Here is a 19222-nt window from a genome sequence, read left to right as displayed (position 1 = left end):
TAATAATTCTAATGGGATGAGCCTTTCATCAAGGCATTATTTCAGTTGCCAAATTTTATCATCTCTTCATCAATTGACCATACAGCTGTCAAATTTAAAACATTTGTCCAATGTTTTCCATTTTTAGCCTCAGCCTGGAAAGTTTAGACAAAACTTTTGCTTTTTGTGAGAGCATGCTTAGGGTAAGAGATAATTTAAATTAAGTTTACTTGTTAATGCTTACATTTCTGGTGTATATTGGCTGTATTCCTTGAGTCAGTACTGGGATTTATAACAAGTGAAAGTCTAAATCCAACCCACTTTTGCTGTCCCATGGAAGTCACAGCAAAACATGTTTTTTTAGGTGTTCCTTATGCAGCTGATAAGGGAAAATTAAAAATAAAGCTCATGGTTTGTTTTACAATTGTTTGCTGGAACAGTTTTTCATGAGTTATCTTTCCAAATTTTCTTGATTCTAAAACAAATTTTTTAAATGTTATTGGAAAATTGTCACACTATTAGGAACAGCAAGAAGCACAACACAACTCTCTTTTGAGCTGAACAGGAGAGCGAGGTTTATTACCCCAGATCTTCTTTTATAGACAGATACGTGAAAGTCCGGAAAAGTAAAACCCTTATTGGTCAGAGAACTAACACATCACCCTCATTGGTCAGTGGGGTACACCACTCCTCGACCTTCTCTTTCAAGAAAACAGCACCTGCAAGGCTGTCTTCTATCTCTGAGGATTGTTTTGATTCCTCCTTATGATTTCCCAGGCTGCTTTCTCAGGCAAGTCTGAGAAAGTTACACGGCCTGCTTTTCCACAGGCACTGTGCTCCCTGCTTACTGCTTGCATTTAGCATCCATAAAAATTATTTTTTTTAATGTTTGGGTACTAAAGAGACAAGGAGAGAAAGAAAAAAAGCCGTGCTTCGCTTTCATATGTGCATAAATTAAGATCATAAAGCAAAAAAATTCAAAGGATCTGACTTTCAAGATTTCAGATGCATTATCCCATCTGGCTTACATTTTGCCCAGAGAAAGAGATTCTGCACTCTGGGGACAGGGAGAGAACAGCGCTCAGGAAGCATGTTCAGCAGAGTCTAACCAGGCTTTGACCTGTGAAGCTGTGCTTCTACACTGATCCATGGTGACAGTACAAAAGAGTGCGTAGGAAGCAAGAGGAGGCGTATGGTTTATGAATCCATGCCAGTGCCATACCACTGGCAAAATCCCCTCCTGGGGAAGGGAAGCTGTTGCAGAAGCTTCTGCATGCTGGAGGCTGCAGCTGTGTACATGGAGTACTTATGCTAATTTTGCCCAACCTGGGAAAAGATTGGGGGTGGCTTCATCACCGGCACAGAATAACTCTGCTGAACACTCTCATTTGTCCTCAGGGCAGTGATCGGAATTAAGCTCTGAGAACTGAATCTATTAATATGAGTGGAGAAATAATCAGTTTCTTTTCTACCACACAATTTGGAGATATCTGAGATTTTTCACTGTTTTAAGGTCCTGTTGCCATAGGCAAAGAAGTTGTGAACAATGAGTTGCTGCTCAAGGAAGGGACTGAGGAGTTGCAGAACAGCCATTCAAAAAAGGACAAAAGGCAATTACAGAAGCTGCAGGGAAATGAAATAATTTTTCTTTTATCACAATGCTTGCCATTTCTGTTTTGGCACTGGTGTCACAAGAATAAATGCCAAGAAAAGAAACTTAATCTACATTCAAATAAATTATTTTTAAAAAGACAGATCAAACCATATTCTCAATACATCGTGACAGTGTTCTCAAAAAGAAGGACTGCTTCATGTAAAAATAAAAGTCATGGATTAGACCTACCTACCTCCTGAATTTTATCTTAAGATCAATATTCTTTAGAATTACTACAACTTACATCATTTTCATCTAAAAAGGAAAAAATATTTTGGATTTTATTTACTTGATACTCAGTTCTTTTGGAAGTAAATAATGCACATAACAGGATAATGCATCTTTAGATACTGCTTTATTTTTAATCTTCTGTTACATAGTTTTCTAGAGTTAATTTCTGTGCCTGGCAAGCCAAGAGAAATTGCTATTATGGGACCCTTTTACAGCTTGGGAAGACAAAGTTAACAAACTTATAACTTCCAAGTACTTACACAGAGAGCCCATTTGCCAAAGAATTACATAATGCTCCATTTGACTCCGCAGTGGCTCTTAACAACACATATTTTATAGACAGTAGTGCACTTCTAGGGCTCAGGCCAGAAGATCTTGTTCATCCATTGCTCATTAAAATGTTGAATCTTTAACAGAAACAGGATGGGATCATTGCTATAAAACTACATAAAAATATTCAGAGGTTAGATTCTGGACATATTCCATTTTGCATTACTGAAGGTAAATCTGTTTTGCAAATGCAGGAGGATGAAAATGCCTTTATATTTCTGCCTACACCCACCTCAGCTTACTGCTGCAGATAGAGAGGCTATTGCAAATGCTGAGGTTCATCATATAGTAACAAAAACCTCCTGGATCTCTGGGGTGGGAACTACAGTAACAATTATCAGTTCCCAATCTGTGTTCTTGTGAATTGATGCGGTGACACATATTTGCATTTGTCTGATAGCAAATGATAGGGCATGCTAATAGCTATTTTAATAGCTTAACAATTATTTAAATTAAGGTTAACCCTATTACATTTCCTATTAAATCCTGGCAGTGATTTCCCCACCTCCAGTGGAAAAAACTACATGGGCTTACAGGCAAAGAAGGGTCTCTCAAGTTTTCTCATGCCAGTTCCTGGTGGGGAAGACCTGGGGAAGGAAGATCTGGCTCTTGAGTTCTTGCCTATTTCCCTGGAAAGAAAGAAAGCTGAAGAATCAAAAAGCATCAAGATAGGAATTGTCCTGAAGCAATAATATTTAGATTTGCTGACCCTCTTTGGCCTGAGAATCTGGATGCATCCACCTGACACATCTGATAAAAACAGCCCAAGGCTCAAACTCTGCTGTTAAAACTGGATGCAGGCAAGGTTGCAGGAGAGGGCACACCACTATCTTTTTTCTCTGGAAAAAAGCAGAGGGCAACACCACATCCACATGTGCAAAAGACACCTCAAAGAACATTATCTCCTAAATGGTATGAGAAAGCCAACAAGCCCAGAGAATCTCTCTTGCTGAGTGCAGGTCAGGGGGATTTGCTTATTTTTGTTCAGCAAAGAAGAAACAAAAGCATATAAGTAACCCCAAATTCTCCCTTCATCCCCCCAAAAGATTAAGTGATTCCTTCACATTTTCTGGAATGTCAGGCCTTGTTCTTCTTTACCCTCTAGTTAGTTTATTGCTAGTGGATGGAAATGCTATTATATGAAAACACACAGATAGTCTATCTCTATTATGTAAATGAATGTTTTAGTTCAGGAACCTTGAGACAGTGAAATCAGAAGCACAACCATTGTTCATTCTCACTGTTGACTGATTCAATTTAGCTTTAAATGTGTAATTAATTTTACTACTATGGGAAATTAATTATGTTTTTGTTATAATGATCAGTATTAACCTAATTAGTGACCATGAAAATTTCCAAGCAAAGCACTTAATTATATTAGAATTAGGAGGGTAAATATTTTCCTAATGGAAAACTTCCAGTAAAACACTAATGTGCTCAAAGGCTACAAGCCCAAGAAAGATGAAGCATTTGTAAAATGCCATCCATAATGAGATTCTGATTGCTAACTCTGCTACACAAGGTAATAGTGTTTGTAATATGAGGTTAGAAACATACCCATACATCATGAGTAAGCTATGCAACACTTAAACTGATGCTTTTAAGATTCAGTTCACCAGTTATAGCAGAAATAATTTTCAATAATTTCTTTCTCTAGCTCCCAGATGGAAGTGGTGCCCTGTTCCTCTCCCTGTGGCCACTGAAAACTGGTTTTGGGGACAGGAAAAAAAATCCTTCGCTCAACTTCTTGTCCTTCACATGCAATCTTTTTTACTGCTTATAACCCTTGGGTATCCACTTCCAGCCCTGCTTCTGCTCATTTCTGTTTTCCACTCTTTTCTGAAACATTTCATTTTCTGAAACATTTTTATGCACAGCATTTTCATAACTCAGAAAGGAGCTCCTGCACCCTGGAAAACACAGGCAAAGATGTAGCTTAGGTGGGAAAGAATGCCACCATCTAATCATAAGGCAACTGTTCTTGCAATTAAAGGACAATCTCTGAAGAAACAGCATTATGTTTTGTCTTCAAGAAGATATATGGCCCTCCTAACTTCATCTGAAGCCCCTTGTAAAGGATTTGCCTTACAGTGCCCACAGAAAACGTCTGAACTCCGTCTTTTTTTTAAATTAAAACCAAAGTTATGTCCAGCTATGTTACCCCACACAGTCCTTGTAATTAAGGGACACCAAGTAACCAAAGGAATAATTTCAGTTCCTCTGGTAGAGTTTTTCATGAGTCAGTCTGACCCTCCTCTTCATTTACTTTGTTACAAAAAGCTTTTTGTTACAAAAAGCTTTCTTTTACATACATAACTTGTTGCAAGCACTGTCCCAGATTTAAGCCAGTTTATAACACAGGGAACATGTGATACCCACAGGCCACCTAACATTGCAATTAAAGTATTTATTTAAGATAAAAGCTTTGTATTGAATTAGAAATCGATCTTCCACTTGACCTGATAGTATTGTAGAGGTCTCTTTAGAAACCTCTTCCATTAGTGTGCTGGCCAGAGTGAATGACTGAATCATTCCCATACATGCAGAAATAATACTTTGAAATATAATTCCCAGCTTTTGTGGGTGACTGGGGCAGGCACCAATTCTCTTGTCACCTCCCAGCTCCTGGTTAAACAATTTATCTCACTTACCGACTGTATACAAACAGTGCCAGGAATTTATCAGGTTGGTATTATACCCTATCAATTATGCATTGTTTACGAGCACAATACAGTTCATGAAGTCTAAAATACAAACCAGAAAAATAGTGTGTTCCTCCAAAGCTGCATCATACCATTTATGCACAAGAGAAAAGATCTTCAGGTGAATTCCTGTCTTTCCTTCCTACTTCTTCCCTTTTGATTTTATCCTATATTTTCTATTTCTAATTATGTACTAAAAACACAAGAATAATTTGTCCCCTAGAGAAGCAGTGGAGATACCGAGGAGATGCTGGCTCCAGTGAACTGATGGATTGCCCTATAAAAGAATTTCCGAGAGAGATTTTTAGTTTCCTATTTCTTTACATCTACATTATCTGTGTTACAGGTGCACTTGTGCCTGATCTCCCATCGCCTGGGTAGCCAACACAGCTGCTTCTCCCAGTGTTATTGAAGGTATGTACACATATGTAAATATATATGTGTGTGTGTGTGTGTTTCCATGGCTGCTTTCCAGCATAGGCCATGGGCTCTTTGCTGTTTTGTTCTTTTGCTTTGCTGGCATCGGTACCTTGTGACGACATACCACAGATACATTAACGATAGAAATGTCCCAGGCTTACCAGATCTATAGTAAATGTGTTACTATAGAAGAGGAAATAAATAAATGAGTCTTAAAATAATATTCCACTATTGATTTTGGGGGATGTCTTAAAAAATCTGTATTGGTTTTCAATATCCCAATTTACCCTGCAAAAGATACCTTTTTCTGGAGAGTTGTATTGCACTAATCTGAACATGGAGTTTGTTTCAGTAATCTTTAGGTACTAATGGCTGAAATACATGCTTTGGAAATCCATTCACTCTGACACAGAAAGTCTGCCTTGATTTGTTTCAAACATGCAGAACACAAAAAGCTTCAGGCAATTCATTCATGCAATAAATATGTTTGCTATCCTGGTGGCTTTTTAAAAATCAGCAGGTTAGGTCTTTAATCATTTTTAAAATTGACTATCTTGATGAGAAATACAGCAGAACCAACTTTTTTGATTGATGGAGTTTTATTAATGGAAAGCTTTTATTGTTATATGTTTAATTTTGAAGCTACTGACATGAAATGTTATAAGTACTATGTATGACTGAATTAAAATCTCATTTTAGATAGTGCCAATCCCCAAAACCTCAGCCTGTCTCCTTCAATCACACTCTACACGTTCAACCATCCATTTGGCACCGGCACAGCATTTATATCAAGTCTCATACACAGATCTAAAAAAATCCTCTAAACTCACATAAGAAAATGCTTTCATGTTTGTGGCACAACTTATACAATTGATTGAGACTGCACTGAAAATATTCACAATAAACTCAACCTTGAAAAAGTAAATATATAATACCAATTTTGGTATTATTTATCATTATGAAACACTTCTCACTTCATTTTTCCTAGCCACAAAAAAACCTTAACACCTAGTCTTTAATTATTTTTATTTAATTTACATATCCAAAAAGGGATGAACACCACAGGAACAACTAAAGCACAACAGAAAATGAGAGGGCTAAGGGCAGTGCTGAGCAAAACAAACACAAAGCACAGCTATGATGTGGGACCTGACCTGCCACCTTCCTTCAAACAAATTTTCCAGAAGGGAAACGGGGTTAATAGAATGAATGTAGTATGGCCTCAAAAGAGTCTATTCTTTTCTGGACATCAGTGTGTCTACTCTGATGTACTAAAATAGACCTCTTCTTGCTATTGAGCACAAGTAGAGCATGAATATGCAAAGGGAGCCTTCTGTTACCTTGCTAGCAGAAAGGGAATGAATGGAGACATGTAAAGGACACGGGTGGGATATTTTTGGGCCCCACCAGATCGCTACTTGCTTTCCTTTTCAAGGCCATTTGTAATGAGAGTAACTTAGAACATCTCTAAATTATTCAGAGAGACTAGGCCTTCATGCAGCTGACAAACAACCAGGGAGCATTGAGTTTACCTTTGGAGGCTTTCCATAGCTCTCCAGTGGGGTGTCTGGCAGGGTTGGATCACCAGGACCTGCTTCTCTTCTTGTGCAGTCCATGGGCCAGTTCAGAGAGGAAGCTGGATACTTCTTTCCTGCATAGAAATAGTTTCAAAATTGGTTTTGTACAGCACAAACTAAACTACAATGAAGTTTCAGATTTCTAACTGCAAAAAAAGTAGTACTTGCAAATTCCAAAGAAAGGCAACAAGTTGAAGATGGTTTTGAATGTTGTTGTTCTTTCCTCCAGATAGAAAGAGCAGCTTTTAGAATCCATTCCAATGTTATTTGGAACAAACCCAAAGAAATATAATGGTATATATAAATTCACCTTTGAGTCAGCATCTCGTGTTTCAGCACTTCTAGTCACAGCATCTTTCAGAACAGTTCATCATCCATATGTTTCATGCACATCATTTACCTTCTCAGTAAATCAGAAGATGGATGCTAAAATCCACAAAGCAACCTTAAAAATTCCCCTCTTTTTTAGCGGGTTTTATTGATACTGATGGCTGAGCATATTTTGTAATGGCAGATGGCAACTTCTCCCTTATAATCCAGACAAACTGGAAATAAGAAAGAGGTTATCATGCAAGGAACTTTTGCAGCAGTTAACAGTAAAAATCCAGACTAATGTTGAAAAAATAGATGCACATACAATAAAGGAGAAAAAACTCCTTTTCACTATAATATGTGTGAAATATGGGAGAAGTATAAAAGCATCACATGGGTCCCAGTCTCACAGGAACCTCAAAATAATGTTGTTTTTCTTAAGGAAAATGGGTGGGGTTGGGTAGATTTTTTTTTTGGTTGGGGATTTTTGCCACTGAGAAAATAATCTCAGCATCAAGCTTCCAATAAAACAGATTTAATTACCTAAAGAAAACCAGCCAGGAATATAAATTATAAATGTACACAGTAACTGGTGTCTTTGTGAGCTTTTTTATCGACCTCATCCTTTGAACTTTTCTTTGGGTAAATTCTTCAGATCAAAGGAGCATAACAGAGACAGTTTGCTAAATGTCATACGGTGCATGATCATGCTTTTTTACTTCTGTACACTCAAATAGCATTTTTTTATGGTTTTTAGGCCTGCTGCTGCCATTTTATCTGTGTGGACTATGATCCATATCATATCACATATCAATAATATTCAATAACAGATATGGCTTGTCTTTGGGACCCTCCAAACCAAATGATGACACTCAGTCCTGAACCACCCTCACATCCCACTAGTATGATTGCTCTCTCTTCTTATAAGAGCATGGTAGATAGAGCAAAATTAAGAGAGGACAGAGATCTAGAACATAAGAATGTTTCGCTATGTAATTCAGTCTGCTTGGATGGGATTTTGTTACAAAATTGAGGCAATCATCACCAGTTAACTTTGAGTGTGTTAATCCTGCCATCATTCCCTCTGAATTTCAACAGATTTGCATATCTACTGCCTTCTCAGCCCTTCAGAATCACAGCTTTAACACCATAAATGTATTTTTCCAAAAGTATTCTTATTCAAAAATCATCTGCTTCATGCTCACAGCCTGTCCTTTTCACTGTCTGCATCTAAGCACCCTGGTATAAACCTGACCTATTCATATTTTATGGACAGCAAATTTTCAAACCATCTAGAGGTCAAGAAAAAAAGAGAATTTGCTGTGTTTCTAAATAATCCCTCTGGTGACGGTTGTAAATATTAATAACTAGATGAAGAGTTATACCTGTTCTTGTTGAGGGCTCTGAATGTAATTAGATTTCTTCCTTCCATTAGGCTAGAGAGAAAATTAACCCCATAATTCATCTGGGGAATAAGAACTTTAGGAACACTGAGTTTTCTGCTTGTGACTGAGCTAAACAGATGCCAGCTTCGATATGTTTGTTCTTGTCCAGTCCGGTCCTCTTTATTTGACTTTGAGCTTCTACATTAAGCAAATATGTTTTTCAAGGTGCATTTTATAAATTAAAAATGTAAATGAATGTGAAGTATGTGATCTAAATCAATTTATTCTGCATCTTGAAATGTAGCAGTGGGTCTCAATACTTGAGTAAGGCAGTGTCTTCATCATGTCATTCCTTCAAGTTCCAGCACAAGGAGGGCATAAATTATCAATGATTCCAATCTCCTGGCCTGGCTGTATTACTACTTCAAAAATAACAATAGCAGTAATTACTTAAAGACCCGAAACTTATGCATTGATTAAGCTATGTAATATTCTGTAAGATAAGCAGGGGTATGCTGGAATAATTTTTCACAGCAGTGGAATTTAATAATTTAGGACAGGAACCAAAGAATGTACTTTCCAAATGAATGTTCACCCAGAAATCTGTGAGGCAGAAGGTGCCTTCAGGAATAGCACTCAGTCCTTGCACCACAGTCCTGAGCAGCAAATGGTTCTACGGACTTCAGGAGGAGGCAAATGAACTTCAAGCTGAGTTGCAGAGTGGAAGGTGCCATCAATCCCTTTGCATTAGGGGCAGCAGTTTCCTCCTTTCCAACACGTATTTGTAAGCATATGATTTCTCTTTTTTAACCTTTTGGTTGACGTTCTACTTCCATGTTATACAAATACTTTGTATTTGGTCATAGAAACAACAGGAGTTAACTGCAGCATTTGTATTAAAATGTCTTCCAGAGAACTTAATATAAACGGACTGGATTGTTTACTATCACTTTTGAACTTTTGTTCTCTAAAGAAGCAAAAGAACATCAAGAAATTTGATTTCCAAGTGTAATCTCTGAAGGGAACTATTGACATTATATAGTTTGGGTTTGCAGCACTTTGACAAAGACATATTAAAGTATTTTCTTCAGATGGAGTGAGAGTGTGCATCCTCTCCAGATACTCCAGGAGCACTATTGCTCTTCCTTCACAGTGCCAGCCCATCAAAGCAGAGATTATGGACAGGTCCATTTTACCATGATGGTTCTCAAACATGAAATTTTAATCCTTACCTTAAAATTTATTTCATGGCAAAACAAGAAAAGGAGATTTACCAATTTTATGGGATTCTTCCTGGATGTTTTAAGGTACTAGAGACTGCAGCACTAGGGACATCCAGAAAACTACACACCCTGGCTAGTGGTTACACAGCAGCCAAAGATACTTGCTCTCTTTTTAGTCAGCACTAACATTTTAGAGGACAGTGATTTCTTGTGATTTCTTAGCAGGACAACTTCTTGCATTTTTATTCACAAAAAGTCTCTAAAAACCCAGAATAGATAGCAGGACTTAGAGAGGAGGATGAGTAATTCAGTGGGTTGTGTTTAGTAAGTGAGTAATGATATCCTTGCTTAGAGAAGCATGTTTCCTATGTTTCTTCCTCGTCTCATGGCAAACTGCCTGTAATTATTGTTATTGTACCATTGGAGAGCAGGGGGACAGGATGCAGTAGAGTTGATAAGATTAACTAATTAGACTTCTAATAGACATGCAAACAAACTCTGAAGGCAAAGAGCTGTTCAGGCAGATGTGGTGACTGAAAATCAGACTTCAGCCCTCCCATTAGTCCTGGCTTCCAAGATTACACATGTTGGCCTGAACATGTGCCACATATTAAACCACAATGATCCTTGACTGGATCCCACACTGGGTATGATACATTGCTGGGCTACTGAAATTCATTTAGCAAAATTTAATTTCCTTTATATTACTTTTACACTGTAACATACAGGGCTGAGTAACAAATTCAAACACTGTGCTACCACAAAACAATTTGATTTCTGTTAAATTTCGCTTTGGAGTAAGCATAAAAACAACCAGAAGAAAGAAAGGAGGGAGGGAGGTGCAATATAGACCAACATTTTGACCTAGCTTTAAATTACAGTGAAGCAATAGAATGTCACAGTATGCTAATTATTTAATCAACCCACATCTTCTCTGCTGTTCATGTATTATTCTGACTACCAATCGAACACCATCTGCCCTCACAGAAAAATGTTCCTGCAACATAAAGAATATTTAGCTGGCAAGAAACTATCACCATGTTCACACTAGAAAGTCTTGAACCTGAGAAAGCTTGGGGAACTTCGGGTATTGAAAAAATCTCCTTCTCTCTCTTAGACTTCTTCTGGAGAAATGGATGATTCACATTTGAATTTCAAATAATAAAATAGTTACATTAATGGATAGGAAGCCAAATGTTGGAATCCAGCATTCCTTTAATGAAAAATTTCTGTCACTTGGAGAAGCGTGGGAAGCAACAGCAAGGAGAGGGAGAGGAAAAGAGAAGAAGGGGAGGTGGCTCCAGCTCCTCTCACCCTCTCTGCTCCAGCATCATTTCCTTCTGGGGTCTCTTGCCTGTTCACCAGGCTGGCCCTGAATGGACCCAGTGCTCTCCTCCCCAGAATCCGTCAGGAACGCTTTGGGGACCTGCGTCTTAACTCTGGGAAAAGGACCCTCTCACTTTATTAATTCTCACTCTTTATCTGGAAAGCAAATCCTATCAGGGTATGCATTCATATCAAGAGGTAATTCCTGTCTCAAACAGGGAAACAATGGCCTTTGCTCATGACAGCCTGGTAAAATAGTACAGGGAAAGGATTTTGAAAAGGTTGTTCACTAAGTGTGGATTCTAAGGGAATGTTTACCTTGAACATTGAGATAAAATTAAGTGTGAAACATTGCAAAGTGCATTGCGTAACATAAAATCTATGCCAAAGATGGACTGTATTACTTACATTTTAAACTACTAAAATAGATACACAGTCATGACATTTCTTCCTAAATTGTTCCAGTGGAAAGTGCAGCACAGTTGGCCTCTTCATTCTTTTCCAATCAAGCTCTGCCTATTAAGGAATCCCAAATAAAAAGGTACAAGGATTTCATGTGTTATGACTGTTGGGGAAGGTGAAACAGGGAAACCTTATGAATGTGACTGTTTGGCACTAGATTGTGAAAATATGAAGGCTAGAATCAAAGTAGAAATGAAAGCCTGCTTTGAGTTATAGGATATTGAGTACTGGTTAACCAAAGAACAATAGCCTAGCCAGCTAGAGGAGAATCCCTGTTGATAAAACAATGTCCTTCTGCTGATAAGAAGAGTCCAAAAGTAAAGAAGCAAGGAAAGAACTTGTAAAGCTCTGTAGAGTATAAAATGCAACACTGTATGTTAATATAGGGAAGCCCATAGGTTGTATGTAAATTCTTTAGTGGGTGTGTCTCATGGTGATTGGTTTCTGGTAATTAGAATATTCACGATAGAAAAAGATATATTGGATTGTAACAAGAACTTCGCTCTTTACTCTTACCTCTTGCCTCTTTACTCTTCTCTCTTCCCTCCTCCCTTTACCCCTCTCCCCTCTCCCCCCTCTTAACTCACAGCCCCCTTCTCCCTGTTCCTACCCCTCTCGCCTTCCCTGCTCTTTCCCTCTGTTGCTCTCTTACTCCCTCCCTCCCCCATCCAACCTCACCTTCCCTGCTCTACCTGTTCTCTCTCCCCTCCCCCAGACCACGTGGACGCCAAGGCTGGTGGCGGACACGGGTCTCCCCTCCTTTTACTCTTATAATAAATCGCTTATACTTGAACAGCTTGACCCTGGAGAAGTCTCTCACCACGAGCGAGTGTTTTTGCATCACCAATAATGACAAATATCAAGCACATAGGCAGCCAAAATGCCTTTGGGCACTGTTTAGATACAGTTTTGGAAACAGTCCCACCATTTTTAGTTAATAGATGACTTAGTAGGCTGATGGTGAGTCACTGCCTCACACCTCACCTGACAGCTTTAGAACAATGTCCCCATACCAGTGAAAAGCCATCGATAGGGCATGGATGGATCCGTCTACCAGAATAAAAAGAATGGGCCCAGACGTCTCTGTTGTCCTTACCCTGAATTCCTTGGAGCAGGCCCAAGGACTTCCAGTGGGACTGGAATTTGGCCCAGTGTGCCACACTCCCATAAAACACAACTGTCTATTGGTTAAACAGTGCCAAGCATGTCTCAGCCAGATGCCTGTTTACTGACTACTGAGAGAGAAAAGAAGCTCTCAGACGCTATTGCTTGGCTTTGCAGGATGTAGGACATTAATTATGAACAAATGAAATGATCATAAAACAGAGATGAGCCACATAACTTGGTTTGGCTGCAATTCCTGCTATATGAAAAAAAATGACTGCACAGAACTTGGAGAACATTCAGTCTGCATTAAAAAATAAATTATTTTGTTATCTATTTGCTTAAGATAGTTCTTTGCTTTCCTCTGCTATAAGGGATAATGGACCATAAAATTGGGGAAATTATTGTCCATTTAGCACAAATGCTTTCTGCATTAAAGGAAGAATCCTGGTTCATTTTTCCAAGAAAACACCGTTGTGCTAAAAATGTCCTTTCTTTCCTAGAAACAGAGAAGTCCAGCAACATGAGATGGCATCCACAGGGAAAACAGAGCTGAGTGAATTGTGGCAGGGTTACTTTAAAGCATGGCCTTCCCTGGAACATCCTCCACCTGACTCAATGTGAGCCCAAGACTTGCAGGTGCCTTTTAACTATCCACAGAGTAAACCCAGCTCTGCCAGGCTGTGCTGCACCAGGGTCCCTCCTGCCCCATGGGGGAGAGCAGCAGGATGGGGCAGAGAAGGCAGAGCCTGCTGGTGCTCTCAGGGCCCTGACCACACTCCCATTTCAAGACACAAACACCCACCATGCTGTGTCCCACTCTCTGGCACTGATGTGCAGATCTTCTTCCTGCAGCAATGGCAGCAGCACTTTTGCTTCTATTTATGCCAAGAAGACAGGGAGGTCACAAAAAAAACACCTCCTTGAGCAGTGTGAGCTCCTATGCCTTCATATCATCCCCATAAAAATGTTTCTCCTAATTTTGAACCCTGGTTTTTACCCTATTTACCATAAAGAGCTGATGTTCCTGCTCTCTGACCAAGCTTTTGTGCTTTTGAGGACCAAACTGTTTCACTTCTCAGTCTCTTCTTTTGTTTTTCAGACTTCCCTGGACTAATAGGCCTATGCCTGCTCTGAATGCAGTGTCTCAGATTAGATGGATACTCCAGTATCTGGTGTTTTTGAATATACTCCTATAAAGGTAAAGAACTCTAAAAGATTTTTTTTTAGTTGGTATCCTTATAGTGCAGACTCCTGTTTAGCATGTGACAATACCCCCTTGTGTTTTTGCAGATCTTTTTGTTAAGCATCATATTTTATTGCCTTGTGTTGTGCATTTTTGCATTCCAGCTCAAGACCATGATCTTGATCTTGTCCTAGTTGAATTTGTTTTTTTTCTTTTCTTTCCCAGGCCATTTTTTCTATTTCTTGATAACATCTGGCATTCAAACTCTGCCCTTTACAGATCCTGAAGCTTCTTATCATTTGCAGATGTAATAAGCACAGGCCTTTGCCCAGCAGTGGCTATTAAAAAACCCATTAAAAGACCTGCTCCAGAGCAGAGAATGATGGAAAGCTTGTGATGTAATATCTGCTGCCACTGCTGCCTTCCAGAGACGCTTCTCATCCAGCTGGGCATCAGCTCGGACCCATCCCCTGGCCTTTCAGTGTTTTACTAGCTTTCTTAACCAGAATGTTGTACCACACTGCCAGAGCCTTGACAATCAAGGTAAAGCACATCTATGGCTTTTCTCTGACCACTGTTTTTTAGAACAAAATGAGCTTGGTGTGATGTAGTTTCTTTTTCTTTTTTTTTTCCTTTGTTTTTATTTTTAGATCAGTCAGTTCTGTGGTAAGTGCTTTCAGGCTGTTTTGGGAATTCATCCTAAAAGTTTTGAGCTGGTGCAAAGACTTTAAAATTTCCTAACTTTGCTCTACTCCCCACAGATGCTATTCTTAAAAACAGGCACTGTCCTTGCTTTTCCCCAGTCTGCTTGTAACTTGCCTGTCCACAACTGTTAAGAGAAATCCTGCATCACATCTCTGTGTATTATTCTGACATGCAGTCCACCAGGCCTACTTAATCTTAAAATATTCTGCTTAAGTCTCTGCTTACACTTTCCCTGCCCTAAGCTCATCTTATCCCTTTGCCACCAGCATTAACTCCATGAGCATCTGTTCCCTGTAGCTCTCTTTCAGTGAGCACAAGCACAGAATAAGCATCAAGCACCCAGTTCCTGAGGGTCATCTGTACATAGCATTTCTTTTGCGTGAGGAACAGGTCAAATTATTTCTGGTCTTTCTACAACTAATGAAATAATGATTTATTTTTTTTTCCTTGTATCGGGTAGCCCTTAATAATTTCAATGGATAAAATATGACCTCCAGAAGACCTTTTGAAAATCTTCATGAGAACTAATTTTAAGGGAGGCTGTTTGTAGAACATCTCAGCTCAAGAAAGCAGCACATGGAGATGGATAGAACAAGGGAAGAGCTAAACAATCCTGTAAAACTCAGATGCTGCTGAGAACCTCCCTCTCATCAAATGCATCAGAAGTCAGAAAAGAAGGTGCTTGGTGTAGCCGCTCTCCTACTGCCAAGACGCAGACCAAAGGACAGAAAAGTCTCTGGGGTATATAGCCTGAGCCACAAGAAAATATGAAAGAAAGAGTTTGTTTTAAAGATAGTAGAAGGGGAAGAAAAAAAGCAAACCTACGCCCCCCCCCCCCCCCCCCCCCTTCTTGAACTTTCCTTAATGACAGCTAGATGTTTTTTCCCCAGCAAAAGCTGACTGCTACTCCTGCCATGACTGATGTCAGCTGGAGGAACAGATGGCTCAATGGTTCATTTTGAATTGTTCATTCAGCCAAACAGCACAAATTGCATTAATTGCCTCACAGTACGAGCAGGGAATGGAGCGCTCCGCATGTCCTCGCTGTGAATGACTGGGACTCCTCATCACCATTCCCGTTTGACAGGTCAGCTGGGAACTTACCTGCATGCTGGCAAAGGTGGGAATAGAGGGAGCACAGCACAAGAAAATGCTTGAGTTACTCTGCAGGTAACAGAAGATGCCCAAAGGCTGATACAGCCTTTGACTTGGCTTTGGAATGGGTTCCTCAGCACAGTGCCACTTACTGAAGTGTCATTTCTTAAGGTGAGACTGGCCCCTGCATCCAAGAACTGAAAAAACACATGTAGCGAGAGAGTTTGAAACAAATTATCCCAAATGTATCTTTTGCTTGCTTCTATAAGTTGGGAGCCTTGTATCTGTTAAATTTACTACTACATGTACACAAGCACATGAAAAATTCATACGGAAGGTGAGTCCAGGCAAAAAAAGAACTCCTTTAGGTTCAACTGCTCTAAACCCTGCCAATAAATGATCTATTAGATGCTCTATAACCTGCTGAGAAGTCCTGGCCCCTTACTCATCACTTGCAAGTGAAATGTGTTAGCACTTTGACTGCTGAAGACATTTTTCTTTTTTTTTTTTCTTTATTTTTGACCAAGGAAAAAAACTGAAAAACTGCCACATGAGACCTGAAGTCTATAGGATACAAGTTCACAGAATACAGCTTCACTGCTACCCACTGAATAGATTTATTTCCACAGCTTTAGTAAAATACAATACCAGGAAAAGACTAAATTTACTCTCCAAGAGACTGTTGAGGTTCCTGCTACAAAATATCCAGGGAAATCCTGCTGCTCTTTCCTTTTCTCTGCTATAGAAGGGCAAAGCCGCTGTTGTTTCACCACCACAGGCAAAACATCTGTACCATACCTATGTGCATTAAGCCCCTCCTCCAAGAAAAAAAAAATGGAAAGACTAGCAGGAAATTAAAAATAAAAAGCAGCACATGTGCAAACCCAGACCTACAGTGACGTATGGTGGTGTAAATAACCCTCCCTAAAGTGGCAGCAGATTTGTTTATTGTAAATGGAAGACACCTGAAGGGCAACTCTTGTTCCACCTCTCCTTGGTGGAGACACCACACCTTCCTTCACTGTTTGCTCTGTGCTGGCCTCAGACCTCACAGGTTTCCAGGGGAAAGAGGCTCTCCACTGTTTTTCTCCCTTAAGCAGAAGTCAGCAGAAGGCAAAGGATACCTAATTGCATCTGATTATGGAAAAAAAGAAGTACTTTACACCATTAATTTCCTTTCCTCTTGCAAAGCTTTGGGGGAAAGCTCCCTGGATCTGAGCTTCTTCCACACTCTGTTCTGTACCTCTAAAAGAAGTGCAGCAAAATTCCTGGAGGCCTGCCTTCTCCCAGGAGGAAACTTTGCACTTGCTCTGTACGTTGCTGCTTCAGTCACACTGTCTTGGTGGTGCTGACAGCTCCTTGTGCACTGCCAGAAACACCCTGATCCTTGTGCTTGCCCTGGGGTATCCCCATACTGTGACTCCCCAGTAACAGAGACTTGCCCTGCTGTTTTCCTTCCCAAAGTACCTCATGTGGTGCATTTAAATGCTCAGATTTGGAGCACCATCATTTGGTCTTCTTTGGAAACAGGACCTTACTGGGATTCTGATTTCTGCTTCAAGGCAGTCTTCTTTGCGCCCATGGGCCAATTCCAGCAAACATTCCCATGCCTGCAGTTCAGGTGAGCTGTTTCACAAAGCCTGTAAGCACTTCCAAGAGCTCCTGCACCTCCATCTCTGAATGATCTCCCCTTCTTTTGGACTCAAGCAAGCAGCTTCTGAAGCTACTGGAGAACTTCCAGCTTGTAGCAAGAATTAATTCAGACACTAATTTATTCCTTTGGGGCTCTTTTCCTGGGTTAGCTGCATTTTACCAGCTTTTAACTGCATTCCCCCCAACTCCGCTGACAATACCCACATGGGAGAAGGGGAGGGAGAAATGAAGCACAAAGCAGCCTGAAGGATCAGGAATGGCAGAAGAGGCAATGCAAATTACCACTGGATCTTCCCCTGCTCTGGGAGGGCAACAGAGCAGAAGCCAAGCTACAGACCTGCAACCTCAAATTTCATTATTTTAGTTAATTTCAACATGTCCTTTAATTTAACAGGGAAAGGATGAGACCATGCTTAGGGGCAGGTAATTTTCATATTTAAGTCATAGTGCTATGTTCAGTGATGTCTAAGAAACATGAGCTGTCAGAAAACCCAGCTTACTCTCCAATTACTCAGCACTGGCTGCACCAGAGGAACCCACATGGCTTCTTTTCCCAAAGACACCTCCTGTCTGGTCATCCATTTCTTGATGCTCCAATGGGCTTTTCTGGACATGTCTTCCTCTTGAGCCCAGCTCCAAACGGCTGCAAGGCCAGGTATGCTCCCTTCCTTTCAGTTTCTTCCCCAGGCTAGAGGAGCATTAATTCTGTGATTAAGCTAGTAAGTGGGGCCAGATGGACACACAGAATAATGTTGGAGAGGGAAATGTGATAGCTCATGCTAGAGAGATAGTCATCAGAGAACATGGCATGGAGTAACTTAGAGGTTTTTGTTGCAATGAGCAGCCATGATCCTTCCAGCCTCACCAAAAAATTTAGAATCCCCCCCTTATCAAGGAACTTCTCAAAAGCCTTGTAAAAGTACAAATAAATTATATTAATTGGTTCCTGTTTATTCATGTAATATCAAAACTCTTGACTTCATACAAAACTGATTCTGCTTTTCCTACTTTGATTTAAAAAGTATACATTTTTAAAAACTAAATAGTAATTGTTTACTAGCATTAATTAAATGGCAGTCAGAGCTTTTGACACGTGACACCCAGGGCAAGTAAATAAAATGGAAATTTCTGCTTCTTCATTATTAATAACAAGGTACTGGTCATGGTTTTTCAGTTGTGGTCCCAGCCACCAAGTCCCCCTTTTGTAAGGGCGTAAAAGAGGGGCTAATAATGTTTTAGCAATTCTGGCAACATCTCTTTAGATTTATGCCACTGTCACTGGTAAGGATTTGACCCTGGAAATGTAATGTCATGTACAGCATCTAGGACTTCAGTGTGATTTTCCTGTTTTGTTTGGAAGAACAAGGCCAAATTCCTGTTTATAGTTGTGGCTACATAATTATATTGTCAACTGCTCCATGCTTACAATCCTGATTTTGTTCTATGTGTTGTTTTCCTGTACCTTACCTTCATCTCTCTCATGTCCTTTACTGTGATTCCTGCACCTCTCTTACATAATCAAACAACTATTCCTTAAACACCACTCAATGTTATGGCCATTCCCTCCTCTCCATTTCAGGTAACCAATTCCCATTACCAGCTCACACCTGTTAGCTGTTCATCCATCCCAGAGCTGGTCTCAGCCCGACTCCCAGTCCACCTGATAAAACAAGCAACCCTCAAGCACCACTGAAGCTAATGGTTAATTAATATACAATCAGCCCTGGGCTCTTTAATTACTCTTTATTGTCAAGCTCAGCACAGATGATATTTTAAACCACAGGGACTAAACTATGTCTTAGATCTAATACGGGCAAAGGTACCCTATTGGCCAGGAGGAGCTATGGCTCCAGTAATACATGTGTATCTTAAATCCTG

The 19222-nt window shown here is 39.9% G+C and overlaps 1 long non-coding RNA gene across 2 annotated transcripts in view; it reads left to right on the top strand.

Annotated features, from left to right (window-relative positions):
• The window catches only part of LOC111926655 (uncharacterized), a 31923-nt gene extending 13036 nt beyond the window's left edge, over positions 1-18887 (top strand). Inside the window, exons 2-7 of one of the 2 annotated variants that reach the window (XR_015283677.1) lie at positions 5243-5310; positions 11605-11680; positions 13209-13325; positions 13808-13906; positions 14171-14434; positions 15057-18887. This is a non-coding gene — a long non-coding RNA (uncharacterized LOC111926655). The remainder of the gene's footprint in view (positions 1-5242; positions 5311-11604; positions 11681-13208; positions 13326-13807; positions 13907-14170; positions 14435-15056) is intronic. The other variant, XR_015283678.1, reaches the window with a different exon arrangement.
• Positions 18888-19222: the final 335 nt, after the last annotated feature.

This window comes from Cyanistes caeruleus, chromosome 2 (genome assembly GCF_971803275.1).
Source record: "Cyanistes caeruleus chromosome 2, bCyaCae1.hap1.1, whole genome shotgun sequence".
NCBI classification, from domain to species: Eukaryota; Metazoa; Chordata; class Aves; order Passeriformes; family Paridae; genus Cyanistes; species Cyanistes caeruleus.
Note: the sequence above shows the minus strand (reverse complement) of the source record. Positions and strands in the feature narration are given on the sequence as shown.